Raw genomic sequence first — 11,202 nt, forward strand, 5'->3', positions numbered from 1 at the left:
CAAGCACAAACTAAGGCCCTGTTTTACTAATGTGCGCTAACCGATTAGCGCACACTAAGTCTAGAAGTCACTAGATTGTGGCGGTATAGAAGAATAAAGTTATTATTATTATTATTAAACACTAACGTGTGCATGTTAGTCTATGGACACGTTAGCGCTTAGCATGTGCTAATTCAATTAGCACACGCTAATCGATTAGCGCACCTTAGTAAAACAGGGAGTAAATGACTGGTTAAATATTAAAAAAAGGATAAATTACAAAAGACAAGAAAGAAAATATACGTGCCTACAAGGTATATTTGGAACATTGTAAAGAAACACTTAAATCTATCAAGTGATCTAATATAACTTTAAAAAGGTTCATTTCTTCTTATTAAAGTCTGAGGTCAATCAATTTGGATTGCTTACAACAAAGATTGATAGCCCTTAATCTTTGTTAAACTTTTGTCTTTTAGAGACTATCAAGGCTGAAATGACAGGTTTTTAGCTTTCTAGATAAATGGTTGATAAACCTCCCTCTCCCCACATCCTCACCGTCATTGCTTAACATTTCTAATTAATCTGAATATCATAGCGAGAGGGAGATAGACAAATTCTGCAAGCAGTATGTTGCAAACATGTTTGTACTCAATGTCAACCAGAAGATAATGCTATCTGTACTAATCCCCTACCTTCTTCTCTATAGTGTTCTCAGCCGGCATTGCCTTTGATTTATAAGACAGCTGACCCTGGCCTAACCCTGTCAGCTTTAGTTCAGAGGGACTCTCTACAAATGATAGGCCTCTGATCTAACAAATTGATTGGCTTCAAGGAACAGTTTAACTGGGAAAGGATCTCCCTAAGAAGTGATAAATCCCTTTTCTTCAGAGCTTCCAGCTATCATGATGTGGGAAGAATTAATGAAGTACGCCATAGAAAGACAAAACACCGCATGAAGCAGAGACAGAGATATATAGAGAAGCCTCAGATCTTGAGGTTTAATGATTCGTTAGAAAGTAGACACCAATAGTTAAAAAAAACCTGCTAAGTAGACATTGACTGTAAATGATTGAGCTAATTAGAACACAAATATTAATTGCAATTCTATTAAAAGGTTCCAAATGAACTTCCTAGAGGTAAAATGAATTGACTCAGAAACCATTCAGTTGTATATACTGAAAAGAAATGTATTGAGTTAGAGGCTTGGTTAAAAACCATTAATGTTTCTATAGAAGAGCTCTTATAAAAATGGAAGAACACAGTTTACATTCATTTTGATTTTCTAGCCCAAATTCAAGATTTTAGATTTCTTGCGACAAAAGGCAGTAGTTTACTTATGCATTAGCTTTATGCTAAGTTCAATGGCAATGAATTGGACATACGTGGCATATCACTGGGGTTGTTTTTTCACATTCATTCAAAAAATAGTTCATAGTTAAAGTCCATTGCTCTTGTTTCTTTGTATAGTAGTGTTTTCATTCTCCCTTGGGCTTTACATTAATTCAGAACAAGCTTCTAATAGCCTACATTGCCATGAACTTTCATTTGTAATTACCTGGGGATTTGTCCACCATTTCCTATTACCCTGCCACCTCATCCAGCTAAATCATTGCAACATCACCAAAAGCAATGTGTCTATGGACTCCTTTTACTAAGGTGCGCTAGCGTTTTTAGCACACGCAGGAAATTAACGCATGCTACAACGCATGCTACGCTTCTAGAACTAACTGCAGCTCGATGCTGGTGTTAAGGTCTAGCGCGTGCGGCAATGTAGCACGCGCTATTCTGCGCGTTAAAGCCCTAGCATACCTTAGTAAAGGGGCCCTATGTCATTATAAGGGGCATTTTTGAAAGGACATGTAAATAGGATAATCAGAATAGGCACTTCCAATCCAATCAGAACACTCCAAATGGACAAGTATCTCACAGCCTGTTCAAAAAACTGTGAAATGGACATCCATGCATTGGAAACACCCAGTATGAACATTCATTTTACAAACTAAAAATGTCCAAATTTTAAATGGGGAAACAAGGGACATGGATGTCTCTATAGCAGCATTCTTAGAAAATGTCCACACAGACATGCATGCAGAGCAGAGAGTCAGCCTAGTGGTTTATTCAGTAGACTGTAAATGAAGGGACCTAGATTCAAATCCCAGTTTAACTCTGCTTTTTGTAATTGTGAGCACTCAAGAAACAGAAAAATACCTATTGTGCCTGAATGTACACCACTTCGGTAGCCTTCAGGCTTGTAGCTGTCTTATAAAATTTATGGCATGTAAATCGCTGGCAATGTATTTATAAATATTTCTTTATCTGGTCTATAATTCATATACATTCAAAACTAGAATAATCCAGATAACTCAATCATTTAACTCTTCTTGGAAGCCTCAGCCCCACCACTCCTCCGCTGTGTTAACTTAGAACTGCGGGAAGCATTACGTGGTGCCTCATCATTGGCCTTCCATTCTACTACTACCTTTAGAGTTACATTCGTGCTCATCTATATCAAAAATAGTTTTGTTGCTCAATCAGGAATAAATATCCACCATTAAATATATAAATATAAAGTGCTTGGTACTTAGCTTTGGTACTTAGCTCAACTTAATATTCAGCCAACATCTGGGAGTCAGACCCGACATGTTTCGCCCAAAACGAGCTGTGTCAAGGGTCCCCCAAGGTGGATATTTATTCCTGATTGAGCAACAAAACTATTTTTGATATAGATGAGCACGAATGTAACTCTAAAGGTAGTAGTAGAATGGAAGGCCAATGATGAGGCACCACATAATGCTACCTGCAGTTCTAAGTTAACACAGCGGAGGAGTGGTGGGGCTGAGGCTTCCAAGAAGAGTTAAATGATTGAATTATATAATTTATGGACAGTAGGTATTTTACTACTACTGCTATTAATTATTTATAGAGCTTTACCAGACATATGCAGTGCTGTACTGAGCAACAAAGAAGATAGTCCCTGCTCAAAAGACCTTATAATCTCCTGCTTTCAGTCTAATTGTGCTATGGCTACAATGATAACTGGAACATCAAGATATGAACATATTACTCCATATCTCTGACAATTGCACTGGCTGCCAGTTGCATTCAGGATTCAATACAAAGCGATTATGATATGCCACCAATTTTTATATGGTACGATGCCTGAATTTTTGTAAGGGCCTAATGTCAGAGTACTAACCGTCTAGATCTTTGCGCTCTGAAAGTTCATCATTACTGAAAACAAAGGCTAACCCAAAGTATGTGGAAACAGAGGCCATGACTTTTATCTGTGCAGGGGTTAAGTTGTAGAATGGCCCGGTTGGTCAAATCCGAAAATGTAGAGATAGGAGCTAATTTAAGAAAATGCTGAAAACACAATTATATGTAGACACATTCTTTGAGAAATTGATCTTATGTAGGACTGAATCTGTTTTGTTTTGTTTTAACCTGGTTTTGAATGGCACAATATTTTATTTATGTAACCATTTGTAAACCGCTTTTTTTTTAAATTAGTCTTCCTCAATATAAGACATATGTAAGTATTAGGCTCACTGCCAAACTTAAAATCACTTTTCACCGATTTGAAATGTTAATAACAATCTGGCTTTCCATCACATCAGCTGCTAGATTAATGCTGTATTAATTCTCTGTGATAAAAAAAAGTAGTAGTAAATTGTATGCAAAATATATTTTGCAAAGTATGGGACATTAATATTCAATGTTCAATAACATTTTTTTTTTGCAGTGCATTGCACTAACAATTTATTGGTTTGTTAATTATAATGGTTTTATAACAGAGTGACGCAATATGCATCTACTGGCGATCTAAAGGCGAAAAAACAGTGTGACAAGGCAGTGGCTGCTGCCAGAAGGATTCTGGGCTGTATAAAGAGAGGCGTAGTCAGTAGAAGGAAGAAGGTGTTGATGCCCCTGTACAGGTCATTGGTGAGGCCCCACTTGGAGTATTGTGTTCAGTTTTGGAGACCGTATCTGGCGAAAGACGTAAGAAGACTTGAGGCGGTCCAGAGGAGGGCGACGAAAATGATAGGAGGCTTGTGCCAGAAGACGTATGAGGAGAGACTGGAAGCCCTGAATATGTATACCCTAGAGGAAAGGAGAGACAGGGGAGATATGATTCAGACGTTCAAATACTTAAAGGGTATTAACGTAGAACAAAATCTTTTCCAGAGAAAGGAAAATGGTAAAACCAGAGGACATAATTTGAGGTTGAGGGGTGGTAGATTCAGGGGCAATGTTAGGAAATTCTACTTTACGGAGAGGGTGGTGGATGCCTGGAATGCGCTCCCGAGAGAGGTGGTGGAGAATAAAACTGTGACTGAGTTCAAAGAATCGTGGGATGAACACAGAAGATTTAGAATCAGAAAATAATATTAAAGATTGAACTAGGCCAGTTACTGGGCAGACTTGTACGGTCTGCGTCTATGTATGGCCGTTTGGAGGAGGATGGGCAGGGGAGGGCTTCAATGGCTGGGAGGGTGTAGATGGGCTGGAGTAAGTCTTAACAGAGATTTCGGCAGTTGGAACCCAAGCACAGTACCGGGTAAAGCTTTGGATTCTCGTCCAGAAATAGCTAAGAAGAAAAAAAAAAAAAAAATTTAAATTGAATCAGGTTGGGCAGACTGGATGGACCATTCAGGTCTTTATCTGCCGTCATCTACTATGTTACTATGTTACTGGACTATATGCTCCAGTCACTTTACTTTAACCAGGGTTCAAAGCAATATTATCAGGATTAATAATTGTATACATTGAACTACTTGGTTGATGAACTACTTCCAGTGAAGACAAGATATAGGCCCTCTTTTATCAAGCTGCGTTAGAGTTTTTTTAATTGCTAGCCATTGCGGTAAAAGCACTGATGCACATAGGAATTCTATGAACGTCCAAGCTTTTACCGCAGTGGTCGGCGATAAAAAACCCTAATGCAGCTTGATAAAAGGGGGGCCATAGACACAACATTGAACATTGAAATATTTACAATATTACAGTTAGTCATAAGATTTAAAGTACAGTGGTACCTTGGAATCCGAACTTAATCCGTTCCAGAACTCCGTTCGAGTTCCAAGACAAATTTTCCCATTGAAAAGAATAGAAATTGGATTAATCTGTTCCTTGGTCCCACAAACTCTGCAAGATCGGGCCTACCTGGCATAAACAGCAAGATTGGGACCCCCAGCAGCAGAGGCAGCAAGATCGGGATTCCCAGCAGCAAGACTGCAAGATCGGCAACAGCAGCTGCAAGTGGTGTTCCTCCCAGGCGGAAACAGGAAGCTGTGTCAGAGGGGAAGCTTTGGGCTGAGCACTGCTTGCAGTTCGGATTCCAAAGCAGCTTTCAGATTCCGAGGCAAAAAAAAAAAAAAAAAAAAGTTTGAATTCCTAATCGTTCGAATTCTGGGGTGTTCGGATTCCGAGGTATCACTGTAATTCCACTGCATATCCTGAGGGTTGAGCTTTGCCTATTACCACATCTTGTGAAAATGCAATCCAAAAACAATTGATGCAATTTTGGGTACATTTTGGGCTTGATTCTATAAACAACATCTAAATTAGCAAGCTCCTAGGAAAATGGTACCTACTATCTGTCATTCACAGTTAGGCACCGTTTATAGAATCGTGCCTAGTGGCACCTGAGCTAGGCTCCACTAGGTGTCTGCAATTTAGCTGCCTGTATATTAGGTAATAAATTAGTGCAACCAATTAGATAATTGGCCATAATTCAATTTTGTGTGCGTATGTTCCTGTGGGCTATTTTATAACCTCATGGATAAAGATAAATAATTAGAAGTGGAGAAATACCAAACAGTAAAACACAAGACAATTCCACCAAATGTAACTTCACTAGCGCTATAGCTAACAATAACATTAAATGGAGGAAAACGCCTCAGAACCAGAGAGAACATAAATATTTGCCCTTCTCTCATACATCACAGGCACCAAAAAAACCTACGGACTGCTGTGGTTGATGCAGAAACAGTACAAGCGCAATGAAGTGAGCACAATTTAAATAAAAAAAAATTGTCCCACGAGGACCCACGTTTTGTGACTTGACCGCCACTTCTTCAGGGCTTCGGGATGCCCTTGCATCATGGCTACTTCAATCTCCAAAGTTCCAGGTCTCAATCCCCTCGAGCACAACTCTAAAGTGGACATGGCAGGATTGTGGTGGGGGTATTTCAAATATTTGAACACAAATTTATAGAATTGTGCCATTTTGATGCCCAAGCAGGTCCCTTTGTAGGAGTTCGCTAAGGCAGCAGCGATTCTGATGCACTGCAGCCAACTCAAAGCATTTCCATTGCTGTGATCCATCCAGGTAGAAACAGAAAGTTACGTCAGAAGGGAGTAGAATGCAGCAGAGGGAAAGCTTTTAGAGTTGTCACTCCAGCGACACCCCCCCCCCCCCCAGCGACCCCCCCAAGCGACCCCCCCCAGCAAAGAGATTTGATTTCAAAGTAGAACAGGAAGGTGAGAGGAAGGAAGGCAGATGTCAGACCATAGTGATGAGAAGGAGAAGAGAAGCCCGACCACAAGGACTTCCTAGAGCTGTTTTAGGTTAGCTGGGAGGGAAGGATGAGAAAGGAGGGAAATGCCAAACCAGAGGAGGGGGAAGGGAACTGGAAATGCAATGATGGGCCCAGAAACAGAAGGACAGAGGAGAGAGAGTGAGATAGATAGTACACAGTGGGATGGAGGGAGAAAAGGAGGAGATATTGGAGAGGGGAGGGGTGTAGATAATGGAAATGGTGGAATCATGTGGGAGAGGCCAAGAGGGAGTGGCAAGGAGATGAGTGAGAGGAGGATAGTGAGTACAGGTTTATAAATATGGTTATGAGGAATAGATGGAAGGGAATCAGAGGCTTAAGGATAGAGTGAGAATATAAGAACATAAAAAAGCCGCTGCTGGGTCAGACCAGTGGTCCATCGCGCCCAGCAGTCCACTCACGCGGCGGCCCCCAGGTCAAAAATTGGAGAGGTAGAGCATGAAAGAAGGAGATGGAAATTTAGTATGTAGCTGAGAAAAAGGAGAAGTGTGAAGAGGGTAAACTTTGAATGGGTAGACGGACAGAAAAGAAAAAAGGGTGTAATAAGATGAAAGGGAAAGATCAGTATATCAGAGACAGATGTAATCAGAGAATGAAACAAGACAGGAGAGTGGAGAAAAGACAAATAAACAGAAGCCACAGGAAAGAAAATTAGCAGAAGACACAGAAAAGCAGAAGAGACAAACTGGACCAACATGATGGGAAAATAAAATGGCCAAACAATGGTAGAAAAAATGTGTTTTATTTTGAATTTATTAACTGAAATATGCTAGCTTTGGGATATGTACATTACAGATGTCTTTGTATTGTGTTCAGTAACATAGCCAGATAGCTTATGGGGCAGGGGCAGAGCCCAGAATCCAAAGTGTGTGGGCACCAAATTTTCTCCCTGCCCTCAGCCATGCCTCATGCCCAAATGCAAAATATAAATACCTGAGCAAGCGGAAATCCCCAAGCCCCATTAGCTTCCACAAGTCTAATGGCCAGAACTCTCTAAGCTTTGAAGCCAGGAGCAGTGGCCTAGTAAAGGGGGGGAGGGGTGGTCCGCCCCGGGCGCCATCTTGTTCAGGGCACGGCATCCCTCCTCCTCTCCGCCCCTTTCCACTTCTCCCCCTACCATGTGCGTGCCCCTTCCTTACTCCCATACATTTTTAACTTTGGCACGAGCAGCCACCAACTTGCTGTCCGCGACAGCCTCGGTGCTCTCTCTGATGTCACTTCTGGGCCCCGTGCCTAGGAAGTGATGTCAGGCACGGGCAGCATGTTGGTGGCTGCTGGTGCCAAAGTTAAAAAGGTACAGGGAATGGGCATGCATGCACATACGTACAGCAGGGGGCGGGGAAGAAGATGGGAGAGGGGCACCAGCATCCCAAGCACCGCTTGCCTTCGCTACGCCAGTGGCCAGGAGACACTTCTGCTGGCTGCCTAGCTTGGAAATTTCTGGCTGCAAGACGAGAGGAGGAAAAGGTGGTGGCCTTCAAAAGCAGGGCTTTGTGGTCCCCACCAGTCACAGTAAGGGAGGTAGCAATTTATGGGGGGAGGAGGGGGAGGCGCTGAGTAGCTATGCCACTGTCTGTGTTCAGTATGGAAAGAAGTGCATTTCTGTTTTTATTTCTTCAATGTTGCAGTACTCGCCAAGTTTAATTTCTTGCGGTTCCCAGTTAATTTTTCTATTTCTGTTTCATATTTCTATTTACAATCACTTGCTCTTTATTTGCTATCTGTGTTTTGTATGTGAAGAATTCATGTAAAGTTGTGTGGTAAAAATGGCAGGTGGGGACATCAGGGGAGGAAGCAGGAGGATGGGGAATCTGGGGCCCCTCCTTAATTTCTGCCCTTGGCCCCAGCATGTCTAAACTAGAGGTCTGCACGGGAACGGGGATTGAGGGAATCCCCCCCTAACCCACGGGACTCCCACGGGGACCCCTCTCTGGCCCACGGGACTCCCACGGGGACCCCCCTCTAGCCAACGGGACTCCCACGGGGATGGAAGGCTTTGGAAGTAGGGTTCGTCCATATAATATAATGGACACATCAGCCTTAGTAAAAGAGGGGGTTTATAAGTTAATTACCTGAACAGAAAACAAAAAAAAGGGTCCACCAAAGAGATTCCACAAGGAAAACAGCAAAAGAAACTGTGGAATTGATGATCCTGTCAGAAGTAATTGCTGCTTTTTATGGGGATGGACGGGGATGGAGGTAATTACTTGTGGGGATGGGTGGGGATGGAAAGGATCCTGGCGGGGATGGGTGGGGATGGAGAGGATCCTGACGGGGACGGGCGGGGATGGGTGGGATTTCTGTCCCCGCGCAACTATCTAGTCTAAACCCAGTCCTGCTTGTACCAGCTTAGTAGATAACATAGAAGCATAATGTTCATACCTCTCCCTATGTACCCAAGAATCCTTATAGCTTTCCCCATTGCCTTTTCTACCTGTTTGGCCACCTTAAGATCATCACATACTATTACACCCAAGTCCTGCTCCTCTTTCATGCACAAAAGTTCTTAACCTCATAAACTGTACCGTTCCTTTGGGTTTTTGCAGCCCAAATACATGAGTTTGCATTGGTTAGTATTAAATCTTAGCTGCCAAATTTCAGACCATTCTTCAAGCTTCACTAATTCCTTCCTCATGTTATTCACACCATCAGGGGTGTCAACTCTTGCAGATTTTGATATCCACACAAAGAGATCTCCATTGCACTAACCTCTGTCGCCTTTATCTGAACCAGTTCCTGACCCATACCCATACCTATACCCATACAGAGGGCCCATATCTAGAGCACTCTGTTTATTTATTAGACATCTGTGTGGAACATTGACAATGGCTTTGCTGAAATCTAAATATACCATATCTAGCATACTCCCGCTATCCAATTCTCTGGTCACTCAGTAAAAGAAATTGATCAGATTTGTCTGACAAGACCTACCTCTAGTGAATCCATGTTACCTTGGGTCCTGTAATATCACTATTCTCTGTTGTAAAAAAATTTCCATTAATTTACTTACACAGAAGTTAGACTTACCGCCTTGTCACCTGCCGGGGCCGCAAGGAGACTGCAAGGCTCCGCCAACAGGTGGCAGCATGGACCCTGACACTGCTCTCAAAGGGGAAGACCCTACAAAGCAAAACAGTTCTCTGGGTTAATAATTAAAAAAAAATAATGCTTCAAACAATTGCAATATCTTTACTCCACAGTTCAGGCAAACGAACATCCACGGGTTCCACAGTGAAAAACAAAACAAAACTATTTCACTAGCTTTTCCCCAATAAGCCAACAGTTCATAATAGCTAGTTTGTATTCTCAAAACAAACTCAAGCACTTATCCCAGGTAAGTAGCATCCAGTTCAGAATAATGTCCTGGGCAGCTCCATACCGCTCCAAACAAGGAAGAAAAAAAAACACAAAACACTTTTATTCCTCTTTCTAGAGACCTGGACTTCAAGTAATTCAGTCCTGCTCTTCACCAGGCTCTTGCAGTTTTAAAAATAAAAAAAAACCCAAAACCCCTTATAGAAACACAGTTCCACACTGTTGCCTATCTAGGAGCTGGGACAGAATTGCTGGGCTCACTCTAATAACAGCTTTTAACAAGTACTCACAAAATTCCCAACCTGAGGTATTCTGTGAACCCTCCCCACAATTCTGGATGTCACCCTGTTGCAATACAACCAACAAAAAAAAACGCCAGCTTGCTTACAGCTCAGTCCCAGCCTGTGTACAGCAACTCAATCAGGGCTGTGCACAATTCTAGCTGTGCCCCAGCCCAGCCCCCACTGTAGTGCAACAAAAAAACCTTCCTATATACAGTTCTTGGTAGCTACTTCATTTAACCAACTGTCCCAACAGCAACAATATTCAAAAAGAAAAAGGCAAAATAAATTATTGGCAAGAAACTGCCAAACTCACATCCATTTGCACTGCGACCTCTCCAGGCATTTCAAATGCTGTCATGTCCATGTTTTCCTCGGGCTTCCAGCTCTGTAGTATCCTGGGATACAGGGCCTTCACATTCCATGGGTTCATGCTTGGGGCTTTGCCCTTGCCTGGCCAGAAGAGTCCTATCTGCCAGGTCTTCCCGAGCTGCCTGCCTCACACCCTTTGAGATCTGTTTTAAGCTATTAAAGCCACTCCCTATCTTACTGGCTGGGGTACAGGTTTGTCTGCTCTCTGGCTCCCTCTCAGTTCAGTAGGTGTATAGCAGCTTGGGAACTGTCAACTTTCTCTGGGAACTTGATCTCCTGACTGGTTCTGGCTCTAGGATGGATTCTGGGTCAGAGTCAAGCTAATTTCCTTCAGGAAAGGCAGAGTTGACTTCTGCAGCCTTTGAGGCCTTACATTCCACTGGTTTTCTGGCTCTGGGGACTGGATTAGCTCGAGACTAACCATGACAGGTTCATCCCTAGGGATGGAAATGTCACAGCCTGTAGTTGCATACTTCTACCTTACTTCCACTTTTGTGGAGAGATACCAGATCCTCCCTTTTCCACTCATCTGTTACTACTCTTGACTCTAGAAAAGCATTGAAAAGGTTAGCCAGCGGAGCCACCAGAAGTTCCCTAAGTACCTTCAGTACCCTTGTATGTACATCATCTGGCCCCACTGCTTTGTCCACCTTTAGTTTAGTTAGCTCCTTACAAAAACAATCCTCTGAAAATCT

At 42.4% G+C, this 11,202-nt stretch overlaps 1 long non-coding RNA gene across 2 annotated transcripts in view; it reads right to left on the bottom strand.

Moving 5' to 3' along the window:
• Positions 1-10,619, bottom strand: part of LOC117358680 — an 84,962-nt gene extending 74,343 nt beyond the window's left edge. The window contains exons 1-3 of one of the 2 annotated variants that reach the window (XR_004539056.1): positions 10,452-10,619; positions 9,567-9,659; positions 5,143-5,326 (exon numbers count right to left, since the gene is read on the bottom strand). This is a non-coding gene — a long non-coding RNA (uncharacterized LOC117358680). The remainder of the gene's footprint in view (positions 1-5,142; positions 5,327-9,566; positions 9,660-10,451) is intronic. The other variant, XR_004539055.1, reaches the window with a different exon arrangement.
• Between the last annotated feature and the right edge of the window lie 583 nt (positions 10,620-11,202).

This window comes from Geotrypetes seraphini, chromosome 4 (assembly GCF_902459505.1).
Source record: "Geotrypetes seraphini chromosome 4, aGeoSer1.1, whole genome shotgun sequence".
Lineage (NCBI taxonomy): Eukaryota > Metazoa > Chordata > Amphibia > Gymnophiona > Dermophiidae > Geotrypetes > Geotrypetes seraphini.